The sequence below is a fragment of the Pan troglodytes genome, chromosome 6 (assembly GCF_028858775.2).
Source record: "Pan troglodytes isolate AG18354 chromosome 6, NHGRI_mPanTro3-v2.0_pri, whole genome shotgun sequence".
NCBI lineage: Eukaryota > Metazoa > Chordata > Mammalia > Primates > Hominidae > Pan > Pan troglodytes.
In genome coordinates, this window is record NC_072404.2 from 25,171,809 (window position 1) to 25,185,773 (window position 13,965).

The 13,965-nt window shown below is 34.8% G+C and overlaps 1 long non-coding RNA gene across 2 annotated transcripts in view; it reads left to right on the forward strand.

Moving 5' to 3' along the window:
- LOC107975722 (uncharacterized) overlaps window positions 1-13,965 on the forward strand; it is a 229,454-nt gene that overhangs the window by 185,405 nt on the left and 30,084 nt on the right. For both annotated transcript variants that reach the window (XR_008548926.2, XR_008548925.2), the window contains exon 5: window positions 8,705-8,732. This is a non-coding gene — a long non-coding RNA (uncharacterized LOC107975722). The remainder of the gene's footprint in view (window positions 1-8,704; window positions 8,733-13,965) is intronic.

Sequence of the window (13,965 nt, forward strand, 5' to 3'; positions counted from 1 at the left end):
TACACATATAGCCTCACAAGTAACAGACTCTGAGCTACATTGAACTTCATGTAACACCTTTGCAATTCACAATATTCTGAGGGAACAATGGTTGAACAATTATTCATACAGGAATTTTCTTTGTCAAATATTTGAACTCACATGTGGAAAATATTTTCCAGTTTCCTCTCTCATCTCCTTCCTCCTTCCATCTCCCTATAATCCTGGCCTATGGCAGTCTAATTTCAAGAAGGAGGCATCTCTGTAACAATGTTCTTGTCCATGTCTATATTCAAGTTCATATATCGTATGGATATAGACATATATATTTATTCTTTATCTAATCAGAATAAGAGGTGTTCCCAGAATACCTGCTCTCATCATTTGGATTATGATAGTGGTACTTTCTTCACCTGATAGTTTTTGCACAAAAGTAAATATTTTATTTGAGAATAATGAATAATGTTCTTCAATTAGAAAAGCTTAATGAAAAAAACTGTCTATTTTTTATCTGCTCTTAAAAATTTACCTGTATTTTTTCTCCTTCTTTTCTGCCTGCCATCTTTTTAATCTTAAGTAAGTCTTCACTTGAAAAAATAAAGCATTGGCCAGGTGTGGTGGCTCACTCCTGTAATCCCAGCACTTTGAGAGGCCAAGGCGGGTGGATCACTTGAGGAGTTTGAGACCAGCCTGGCCAACATGGTGAAATTCCGTTTCCATTAGAAATACAAGAAACTGGCCGGGCGCAGTGGCTCACACCTGTAATTACTACACTTTGGGAGGCCAAGGCGGGTGGATCACCTGCAGTCAGGAGTTCAAGACCAGCCCGACCAACATGATGAAACCCCGTCTCTACTAACAATACAAAAAAATTAGCTGGGTGTGGTGGCACGTGCCTGTAATCCCAGCTACTCAGGAAGCTGAGGCAGGAGAATCACTTTAACCTGGCAGGTGAAGGTTGCAGTGAGCTGAAATTGCGCCACTGCACTCCAGCCTGGGCAACAAAAGCAAAACTCCATCTCAAAAAAAAAAGCCAAAAAAAAAAAAAACAAAAAAATAACCCACAAGAAATTAGCCAGACATGGTAGCAGTGCCTATAATCCCAGCTACTCGGGAAGCTGAGACACGAGAATCACTTGAACCGGGAGGTGGAACTTGCAGTGAACCGAGATTGAACCACTGCACTCCAGCCTGGGTGACAGAGCAAGACTCTGTCTCAAAAAATAAATAAATAATTAATTAAATTAAAATAAATAAATAAAGCATTTAGCATTTAGATTACTATGTGATGGGTCAACTTAGAGTTTTATATTCCCTGTATTCTGATTATTCTTTAGCTGTGACAATTAGTTTGTTCACCCCATATAATTGTACTACTGTTCTTAAGGCCCTTACATGGTGGATCAGGCAGTAAAGACAAGCAGTATCTGTTGCTCCCATAACATTTCCATGTAGCCAACTTTGCTAATTGCATGAAACAAATTTACATGGTTAGGCTATTTCTCATAAATGCTCAACGTATACTTGTCCCTCAGCTGTCCTCTTACATTGATAGTGTCTTACTCTAAAGATTCTAAAATATCCCCAAACAGTCTGCTTAATAACTACAAGGAGGTTGTTGAAACTTACAGACAACTGCTAGGTTTACACCAGCAGCTGAATACATTTTTTGCGTGTCCAGCTTAAGGAAGCATTTATAAATTGAAATCTTTAATGAGTTTCCTAACTTAGGCGGGAGAAGAAGATGCAATCAAGATGTATTTTTCCTGTGAAAAGTAGGAGATAGTTGAACAGTATTAGAAGTTGAACAGCTGGTCACTGTTTATGAAAACAGCTAGGCTCTTATCCATAAGACAGGAAAGAGAGTCAAAAGCCAAAGTCTCCTTTTAAGATACAGCTGGAAGGTTTTCAGAGTTCAGGGAAAATTTTAAACCTAGGGTAGATATGCCTTTTTTTCCCTCTTGTAGTAATAGTAAAAAGAAGAGTAAACCAGAAAATCTCAAGAGTAAAAATACCTTTATCAATTCAACAATTGATATTCTACCAAACACATATATTACTTTTGGGAAAAAAAATTGCAAACTTTTACCGCAAGTGAGAACAGGTCAGTGATGCAGACACTATATAAAAATAAGAGGAAAATGCATTAAATGTAAAGTGGATAAAAAAGTATAAAACAAGAAATATAGCTAAGCATGACTTTCAATTTCTCTTATGGTCTCTTTAATGACTGAAAATAAATTAGAAACTTTAGCAAGAAGTACTTTTTTCAAGGTATAATGAACAGCTTTCTAGATCAACTATCTGTTATCTAGTAGATTCACCGAGTTTTATGGCCAAAGGGACTTAGAAAAGGAGCTCTGGATAGAAAAATTCGGAGGAAGTAGATTGAATGATTTATTTCTATATTATTTTATTGATGAGTTTAATCGTGATTCTTTCTGTGGCAAACATTTGTCCACTGACAGAGAAGGATTAACCTATGTAAAACAGTTGAAATCAGATTTAGAGGCCATTTTGAGTAAGTAAGAAAAATAAGGAATTAAATACAACTTCATCCTACAAATAAACTTCACTCCACTAGGCAGTTGTATTCTGGAAGTATATTACTGTATTTTAACAGGTGATGTGAGACTTGCAAAAAAATACCTGGTCCGCCAACAGATAAATATGAATTTGTTCAGAGCTATCTCCATACATAATAACTGGAAGTGCTCCATTGGATTCTTTTATTTTTCTTTAGGTTGCTACTAAGTTCTGATAAAACAATTGATTATTATTTTGGACAAGGGAATTTAAATTATGCATGGAAACATAAATATATGTAAGTTTTACAAAGAAGATAATACTATGAATTTAGTGCGTTTGAATTCAAAAGAAAAGATATCAAATTAAGACGCAGCATGAGTTAAACCATGGTTTTAAAAACTTCCACACACATCTAGGTTTTCAAATAAATCAGATTAAATTAGCTGTTATTTTATTCTCTTCTTTAGCTGCTTTTGAAATATGTGGCAGGATTCGTCATTTGACTTAAAAAATGAATGTAGTTGCTTATTTCCTTTTCAGCTTTTTTTCATTACTGTAAAAACAAAGTTTTAGCAGTCCATGTCTGCTCTCATTTCATCAAGAACCAGTAAAAATTAAATTTAAAAAACACTTTGAGAGCTTGCCCTAAAGTTAGCAGCAATAAAGCATATGCTGGTCTGCATATAGTTTTAGTTTTCATTCCCTTCAAACTTTTGTACTCTTCTCAAAGCTTTCACTGCTATTTTCTTTCCACGATCAGATTGTTACGGCCACACCATCTACCTGAAGAGAATTATGATACTGGTTTGGAACAAAACTCTCCTTTTTTTGGAAAGTGCAGATAAACAATGTGGCCTTTGCATTCTGTACTATTGATGAAACCCCGCCTCTCTCACTTTCTTTTCTTGCTACCATTATCAACAGTCCCTCTGCAAAAGAGGATGTAGATTTTCCTTATCTTTCCAATCTAATGCTTCTAAATAATGTCAGTCTTGGTTCACCCATGATGTAAACCACTCTAATTTCCTTTATAGACTTCAAATGTAAAGTTCATTTGATTTATTGGTAACTTATGTGCTACTCCTTTCACAAATTTTGCACAGCCTTTGCCAGAGGATGCTTCCTAGACATAAACCCCAAATGGTGCAAAAGTGAAAACTGACTCTAAAAGCTGTTAAAACAGTGCATGGATGAAATATGCTAGATAATCTTTTTTTTTTTTTTGGTCAAGTGTAAATGAAGCAAAGCCTCCCTTCACTTATATACACGTGTGCATGCACACGTGCACACATACTACTTAAAAGTTTGTAGATGTAACTTTTGTTGCAACCTAAGTCTCTGCAATCCTGTTTTCTTATATCTTGTCAATAATGCCATGACCAAATAATTAAAATCTTAGACTTCCAGAGTTAGGAACTTGCTTTTGGCTGAGTGGGTAGACATAGAGTTACAGAATGCCTGGGAAGGCTGTATGAAAGAAAAATCATAGGCAGGTACAAAAGCATATAACCTCAAATTAGAAAATAGTTGTGAAAAGAAGATAATAGAAAAAAAAACTTTTCTGTATAGTGTTAAGAAATCTTAAAAAGTAGCAAAATGCTTATCATGTGTATATATAGAATAGCTGATAGAAAGTATAATCCTGAGGTCCTAAAGAGCCTTCAGTAGAGCACAATACTTGTAAGCTATAGGTAATTGGTATTATCTATAAAAGGCACATAGCTCATCTTCCAACTTACAATGACACCAAGAAAAAGTTACCTACTGATGGTTGAAAATTAATATCTAATACTTATTATAGGCAAAAGTTTTTGGGAAAAAATTCTAAGTCATATTAGGAATCTCCTAAGAGGTTAGTCAATAAAACTAAAGATTTAAAATTTTCTCTTGAGTAAAAACTAAATAAAAAATCTCACATAAAATCCTTAGGTCTTATAAAATATGAAATATTTATTACTTTTTCTCTGTATTATATTTCATTCACTATAACAAGAATTTGTTGAGTTAAAATTAACATGCAATGAACCTTAGTTTCCTAACACCTTGTGCACTTTCGGATATAGAATAATTTTTTTTTATTTATTATTTATTTATTATTCTTATGATTATTTTTTAATTTGAGCCAGTTCGGCAGAAGGCTGGATGTATTGCCAGGGTAGATGTGTTCTGCTGAGAAGCCAAGTACATGTCATAGAGAGTAAGAGGAACAATGGCTTGTAAGGTGGTCACATGCGTGGCTTTAGCCTTTTAGTCAGTAGAGTAAATAGGGCATCACCATGTGTCACATCAGAGAGGTCCATCATCCTTCCTTCTGTTTTAGCCTTGGATCCAACCTCACTGAGCCACCCTCAAGGTTAAATGGGCTTTCTGATACCCTTATAATCTGTTCTCTGAGCTACTAACATTGTCAAAAGCCAATGAAGAAGTAGTACTAACATTCATCAGAATTCATTTCTACTCCAGCACCTGTTGTTTCCTGACTTTTTAATGATTGCCATTCTAACTGGTGTGAGATGGTATCTCACTGTGGTTTTGATTTGCATTTCTCTGATGGCCAGTGATGATGAGCGTTTTTTCATGTGTCTTTTGGCTGCATAAATGTCTTCTTTTGAGAAGTGTCAGTTCATATCCTTTGCCCACTTTTTGATGGGGTTGTTTTTTTCTTGTAAATTTTTGAGTTCTTTGGAGATTCTGGATATTATCCCTTTGTCAGATGAGTAGATTGCAAAAATTTTCTCCCATTCTGTAGGTTGCCTGTTCACTCTGATGGTAGTTTCTTTTGCTGTGCAGAAGCTTTTTAGTTTAATTAGATCCCATTTGTCAATTTTGGCTTTTGTTGCCATTGCTTTTGGTGTTTTAGACATGAAGTCCTTGCCCATGCCTATGTCCTGAATGATATTGCCTAGGTTTTCTTCTAGGGTTTTTATGGTTTTAGGTCTAACATTTAAGTCTTTAATCCATCTTGAATTAATTTTTGTATAAGGTGTAAGGAAGGGATCCAGTTTCAGCTTTCTACATATGGCTAGCCAGTTTTCCCAGCACCATTTGTTAAATAGGGAATCCTTTCCCCATTTCTTGTTTTTGTCAGGTTTGTCAAAGATCAGTTGGTTGTACATGTGTGACATTATTTCTGAGGGCTCTGTTCTGTTCCATTGGTCTATATCTCTGTTTTGGTAGAAATACCATGCTGTTTTGGAGAAATAGGAACACTTTTACACTGTTGGTGGGACGGTAAACTAGTTCAACCACTGTGGAAGTCAGTGTGGCGATTCCTCAAGGATCTAGAACTAGAAATACCATTTGACCCAGCCATCCCATTACTGGGTATATACCCAAAGGATTATAAATCATGCTGCTATAAAGACACATGCACACGTATGTTTATTGCAGCACTATTCACAATAGCAAAGACTTGGAACCAACCCAAATGTCCAACAATGATAGTCTGGATTAAGAAAATGTGGCACATATACACCATGAAATACTATGCAGCCATAAAAAATGATGAGTTCATGTCCTTTGTAGGGACATGGATGAAGCTGGAAACCATCATTCTCAGCAAACTATCGCAAGGACAAAAAACCAAACACTGCATATTCTAACTTACAGGTGGGAATTGAACAATGAAAACACTTGGACACAGGAAGGGGAACATCACACACCGGGGCCTGTTGTGGGGTAGGGGGAGGGGGGGGGAGGGGGGAGGGATAGCATGAGGAGATATACCTAATGTAAATGAGGAGTTAATGGGTGCAGCACACCAACATGACACATGTGTACATATGTAACAAACCTGCACGTTGTGCACATGTACCCTACAACTTAAAGTATAATTTAAAAAAAAAGAGAATTCAATTCTATTGCAAAGACATAATATAGGCTATTTCTACCATGTAACACACATTTTTGGTGAAAATATTTGCTAAAATGAGTATTAAACAGCTTCCTTTCAAGATGATCAATATTATATTTCTTTAAACCTCACATATTCTGTGTAGGTGAGTTTTGAGCAATATTTTGAAGAGAAAATATCTAATATAGTCATTGAATTACCTGCAGTGATATAGAACAGCAGTAACTGCCTTGAACAAAAGACAGTTAACAAAATGTATGTTTCATCTTAATGCTACTTCATGATAGGTAGGGAATGAATTTGTCAACCTATATGAGTATAATACTAGCAGGTCAGTTTTAAAGACCACTGATTTGTATAAAGACTTTCAAAGGATTAAAAATGTAAAATAAACACATATCAATCCACAAAGTCAATGACTTATTAATATTTTTAGAACTGTATTAAAAGTTCTTAATTATAATTCTTTCCTGTGTTATTAGAAATGCATGTTATTAATTTGTATGTGCTTTACTTAGTTCTTTAAATGTAAAGTGTTGCTTCTAAATTTGTGGACAAATCAGCTTTTGCTTTACCTTAAAGAATCCCACACTAGAACAAATGAGTTCTTTCTTTTAAAGTAGTATAACACAGTGTTTTAATAAACATACACATTGTTCAATAATTTTCACAATGAAGCTAATGAACATGCCTATATACTTAAGACATACCTTCTTAGTGTCTCTGAATTTCAAGCATATAGTGCATTTTTAAAATTGATAGTCACCATGCTGAACATTAGGTCTCCAAAATTCATTCAACCTGCCTAATTGAAATTTTTTAACCTTTGACCAAAATCTCCCCATTTCCTCACCCTCCAACCTCTGGTAACCATCATTCTCTCTCTTTCTGAGTTCAACGTCTCTAAATTCTACCCATAAATGAGATTATGTAGTATTTGTCTTTCTGTGTCTGGCTTATTTCACTTAGTATAATGTCTTCCAGGTTCATTCATGTTGTTGGAAATGTGAGGACCTTCTTTTTTTTTAAGGCTTATTAATATTTCATTGTGTACACACACACACACACACACACACACACACACACACACACGATATATCCATCCATTTATCCATCAAGAGACAGGTGGTTTCCATATCTTGGTTATAGTGAATAATGCTGCCATGAACTTTTGATAATAGCCTTTTAAATTTTTTTTTGTTGTTCCATACATTATTTGGTTACAGGTTGTATTTGGTTACATGAGTATGTTCTTTAGTGGTGCTTTGTGAGATTTTGGTGTACCCATCACTCAAGAAGTAAACACTGCACCCTATTTGTAGTCTTTTATTCCTTGCCCCCTCCCAGCCTTCCCCCGAAGTCCCCAAAGTCCATTGTATCATTCTTATACCTTTGTGTCCTCATGCTTAGTTCCCACATATCATTGAAAACATACGGTGTCTGGTTTTCCATTCCTGAGTCACTTCACTTAGAATAATGGTCTCCAATCTCATTCAGGTCACTGCAAATGCCGTTAATTCATTCCTTTTCATGGGTGAGTAATATTCCATTGTATTTATATATACCAATTTCTTTATCCACTTGTTGATTGATGGGCATTTGGGTTGGTTCCATGATTTTGGAAAATAAATATAAAGTGATAACATCTTTGATCTAAAAAAGTGGGCAAAGGAACTAAATAGGTATTTTTTCCAAGGAGGACACACAAATGGCCAATAGGTATATAAAAAGGTACTCAGCATCACCAATCATCAGAGAAATGCGAATCAAAACCACCATGAGATATCACTTCACATCAATTAAGATAGCTTTTATCCAAAGGCTGTTATCTTTGGATAAAAGACTGTTATATTTGGGTAAAAGGACATGTTTCATTTCCACATATTTGTCAATTTTCCAATTTTTCTCCTGTTATTGATTTCTATTTTTATACTATCATAGTTGGAAAAAAATATCTACTTTCACTCTGCTTAAATTTGTTAAGACTTGTTTTGTGGCCTAATATAGAATCCATTGTAGATAATATTCTGTTTTATGCTTGAGAAGAATGTGTATTCTGCTGTTGTGGAATGGAATGTTCTGTATATATTTGTTGAGATAGTTCAAGTCCAATGTCTCCTCATTGATTTTCTGTCTGGATAATCTATCCATTGATCAAAGTAGGGTATTGAAGTCCCTTACTGTTATTATATTGCTGTTTATCTCTCCATATAGTTCTGTTAGTATTAGCTTTACATATTTGGGTGCTCTGCTGTTAAGTGCACACATATATATAATTGTTATATATGTGATGAATTGACCCCTTTGTCATTATATAATTACCTTCTTTTTCTCTTTTTACAGTTTTGACTTACAGTCTTCTTTGTCTGATGTAAGTATAGCTACCTCTGCTTTCTTTTGGTTTCCATATGCATGGAATATCATTTTTGATCCTTCGCTTTCAGTCTAGTCTGAAAGCTGAAGTAAGTCTGATAGGCAGCAAATAGCTGGATCTTGTATATATTTTTCTTTAATCCATTCAGCCACTCTATGTTTTGCTTACTGGATAATTTAATCTATTTACATTCAAGGTAATTATTTTTAGGTAAATACTTACTATTGTCATTTTGTTATTTATTTTCTGCTTGTTTGGTAGATCCTTTGTTCCTTTCTCCTCTTATTTTTCTTCTTTTGTGATTTGATAATTTTCTTTAATGACATGGTTTGATTGCTTTATCTTTGCTTTATCTACTGTAGCTTTTTGCTTTGTGATTACTATGAGGCGTACATATAACATCTTATAATCTTAACAATCTATCTTAAGCTAATATCTTAATTTGATTGCATATGAATACTACATACTTACTCTCTTCCCGAATTTTTACGTTTCCAATGACACAATTTACATAGTTTTATATTGTGTATTGATTAACAAATTATTGTAGCTCTATTTGTTTCTAATAGTTTTGTCTTTTAACCTTTATGCTAGAGCTATAAGTTATACACATACCACCATTACTGTATTACATATTCTGAATTTGACTCTATACTTACTTTTACCAGTACGTTTTATGCTTTCATATTACTTTATTTCACTAATTAGAATCCATCTTTTCAGCTTGAAGTATTCCTGTTGAATTTCTTGTAAGGCAAGTCTAGTAATAATGAATTCTCTCAGGTTTTGTTTCTCAGGGAAAGTCTTGATCTTTCCCTTGCTGAACAGCTTTACCAGGCAAACTATTTTTGGTTGGCAGGTTTTTCTTTTTCTTTTTCTTTTTCTTGTCCTTTTTTTTTGGGATGAAGTCTCTCTCTGTCACCCAGGCTGGAGGGCAGTGGGCTGCTCACTGCAACTTCCACCTCCTGGGTTCAAGCGATTCTCCTGCCTCAGCCCCCCGAGTAGCTGGGACTACAGGTGCGTGCAACCACGCCCGGTTAATTTTTTGTATTTTTAGTAGAGATGGGGTTTCACTGTGTTAGCCAGGATGGTCTCCATCTCCTGACCTTGTGGTCTGCCCAGCTTGTCCTCCCAAAGTGCTGAGATTACAGGCGTGACTCACCACACCCGGCCTTTTTTTTTTTTTTTTTAGTACTTCAAAAATATTATTACACCTCTCCTGGCCTGCAAAGTTTCTGCTGAGAAATCTGGTAGCCAGTACGGTGTTTCCATCGTATGTGACAAACCACTTTTCTCTTGCTGGATTTAAGATTCTCTTTGTCATTGATTTTTGGCAGTTTGGTTATAAAATTCTTGGTGAAGTCTTCTTTGGGCTGAACCTGATTGGAGAGTTTTGATCTTCATGTACCTAGATGGTTGTATCTTTCAGTAGATTTGGGGAGTTTTCAGCCATTATTGAGCTAAATAAACTTTTGTCCTTTTATCTTATGAAATTCCTGTAGTTCAAACGTGTCCCATGAATCCCACAGGCTTTTGTGTACATCCCTTTTCACTGTTCATTTTCTCTCTTCTGACTAGATATTTTCAAATGTCTCTCTTGAGTTCACAGATTCTTTCTTTCATTTGATTAAGTCTGCTGTTGAAACCCTCTATTGCCTTTTAAATTTCATTCATTTGTATTCCTCAATTCCAGTGTTTCTCCTTGTTGTTTTTTTCCCATATCTATGTTGATTTTTTCATTTTGTTTGTGTATTTTTTTCTTGATGTTATTAAGGTGTATAACAGTGTTCTCTTGTAGCTTGATAAGCTACTTTAAAACAATTATTTTGAATTCTTTGTCAGGCACTTAAACTGACAAATTAGTTTGTGCTTTACCTAAAAAACACCCCAGAGCACAACAAATGATATATCCATTGTATTAGAGTAGGCATAAGTTTCCAACTAGTTTTTATTTCATTATATCTGTGGGTCTGACTTCTAATATTTACATATTTGTCTTTCTTCCATCCATGCCTTGTTGCTGACATTATTAGACCTGTGTTGCAGACATTAATTATATGTGAAATATATGAATTTGGTTTTATACTCTTATGTAAGAACAATACTTCTGTTTAACTTCAGCTGAATAATTTTGAATAGCACTCAGTAACCAGCAGAGAGCAAGATTAATTTCAATATGACACTGCAGAGAGTTCTGTCCTGTTGCAGGAGGTGTTGTTTTTGGAACAATGGTAGATGCCCTTTACTATTTTTCTGTCCCCTGACAGAAATTAATAGTAAAGATCTTACAAAGTAATTTATCAACTACTTTTTAAATTTACAGTCGTGCAAACCATATGTCCTCAGTTGAGGGAATATGTTGTGTATGATTTTGCATCAAACTGTTAGTGAAAGGTAGATTCTGACCAGAGTAAGCTCTCGGGAGTAACTGATCTGGGTGACTTTGACTTTGGTTAGACTCACTGAGGCCTGGTCCTGAAAGAAGCTAAAGGGACCTGCAGCAGGACTCTGAGTGATCCCACAAGTTATGTAAACACACATGTAGCAGGCAGAAGTGTGCAGCCCAGCAAAGAGCCCGGGCCGAAGTCAGAGCAATTAGCACATTGTGAAGTAAAGTGCCCATGCAGGCCTCAGAAAATAAACAAGCAGTTTTGTGTGTGCGTGTGTGTGTGTGTGTGTGTGTGTGTGTGTGTGTGTGTGTTTCAAAAAGCATCAAGGTAGGCTTAAAATCTTATAAAGTATCATAAAAATGGGATGGATTATGTACTATTTATATCTCATAAAAATATATAGTTGTAACTCTGTATAGATCTTTATTGTTTATCTTTAACATAAAGGTAAAATATCCATTTAAAAATGTACTTTCAGCTGCTATTAAGCATAGATTATTATTAATATAAATGCTACCAAAGGTATATATTAAAAGAATATTATAAATGTACCACACTAATGCAAATGGTTAATAACACAGGAAATTATAAGTGGGGAGGGTTGGATAATAATGTATGGAAACTGTATGTGCTACCCAGTTTTTCTGGGAATGTAAAATTACTCAAAAAACCCCAAAGTATATTAATTTTTAAAATATTTTTAAAAACAAAGTAAATTTAAAGCCATAATTCATGATGGGATAAAATAACTCCCCCCAGTGTCTACTTTCAAAAAGAAGATTAGAAGTGCTTTGTGTGTATTCATAATAGAAACAAATTGATATAACTTATAGAAATGCTTCCCTTAAAAAATGAGGCTGAAGTATACCTAAAATACTTTGTTAAAAATTTAATAATTTATTCTTCCAGAGTTTTTGTGTAGAAAAAGGCAAACAATTAATATGTGTGTATATATCTTTTCTCTGTGTGGAGAGGGCAGAGGAGAGTTTCCTAGCAGTATTTTCTAGTGATAGATAAATAATATCCCTTTTCTTAAAAAGCTTTGGAAATGATGAACATATTTAAATGTGACTTAAAAATTGTTTGACTTAGTAATGTAAATAAGTATTAATACATACAGAATCAGGCTTCATTTTATGCTGGTGTGGTATGGATAATGTGTATTTTCCAAAGTCTAGTGCTAGAGAGAGAGAGAGTAAACAAAAGTGTGGTATCCAAGTGAAAACTATTAAAGAGTATTTTCCAGTAGTAAGCTTTATTTCCCATCATTTATCTTGTGCCACATCCTTCCTTAGAATATAAATTCTGATTCTGTTTTGTCTGAGAAACAATAGCAAGTTGATTAGAAAGCCCTGATGTTTAAACAAAAAGAAGTTGAAGCCTCGACAAAGAAAAATATTCTAATTCTGTAATTGGATTTACAGGATCAGAATTTATGGAGGCCTGAAGTTCCTGGCTGTCTCCGACATAACTTGCATTATTTGATCTAACCACAGTACCCCAAAGCTGAAAAAAAATCAGTCAGGTAGAATTCACGTGTATTTTTTCCTTCAATGAAATTCATTGTAGAGTAGCATATGTTTAAGGGAATGTGTGAGTTTTATTGCAGGTCAGAAAGGCTACACTACTAATCCGTGATTCACAAAGAAAACAGAGCACAGAAAGACCAGTGCAAGACTGCTGGGTTGGAGGTTGGAAGGTTCTAGTATGTAAACCATATTCCAGTCTGATATGTGTGCAACAATAGGGTAATGAAAATGAAAATACTCCATGTGGCTAAAAGACAGTCTTCTTTTTAGAGACCTTAGTGTTTTATTTAGAGGTTATTGGTCAGATTCAAGTAAGGCCAGAATGATTCTAAGTAAAAGGTGCTTTGTGAAGTGCATAAACCATTTGTGAACTCAAGGGGAATATTAAATAAATTTCATTTGCCAAGAAGTTAATCAGTCAACCACAGATCCTTATGCAATGCAATTTATTGAACACCTGCCATATTAGAAGAGCTATAGCCAGCCAGGTGGTAAACGGAAATGGCAACACTGCCCTCAAGGTGCTTATAATCAGAAAAAAGTAAAAAGGATGGAAACTAACATTTACAAAGGCCTCCAATTTTACAGTATTTTACATGCACTTACAAAGGATGCTTGAAGCATGATAAGTTACATGCAACACAGTCACCACCAACCAAAAAACAGATACATATATATATATACATGATCAGTCATAGGCATTTGTGTGTGCACATGAGCGAGTGTGTGAACATGGAGAAGTGAGGCACTTGCCTTTAGTTGGACTAGTTTTAGAAAGTAGTTGAACTTGAAACAAATTCCTGAAGAATTGGTAGGAAACAAGGAAGACACTTTGTAATTAGAAGACAGAATTCTGAATGATGTGTTTGGAAAATAAGTGCTCTGTCAAATTGTAGTAATCAAGTAATTAACTGTTGGCTTCCCAATTCAAAGTATCAACTTGATTTTAAAATAATTGGGAATAGTTAGAAGGATTTGAGCAGGGAAGTGATGCAAATAAAAATTTGCTTGAGGAAGTCTCTTCTGTCTTCTATCTGTAGGACAAATGAATTAAAAGAAGCAGGCCAGTCTCACAGCTTGAGGGTATGAGGAAGACTGATCTTTCTAACCACATTGTAAAGTTCTAGACATGTCCCCAGAAGTAGGGTCAGTTTTTCTTAAAATCAACTTTATTAAGGTATAATCTGTATGTAATAAAGTGCTCCCAGTTTAGATATACAGTTTGGTTGTTTATGTTTTGTTTTTTCAGCATTATTGAGGTATAATTGTCAAACAAAATCATATATATTGAATGTGTACAGTGCTATAATT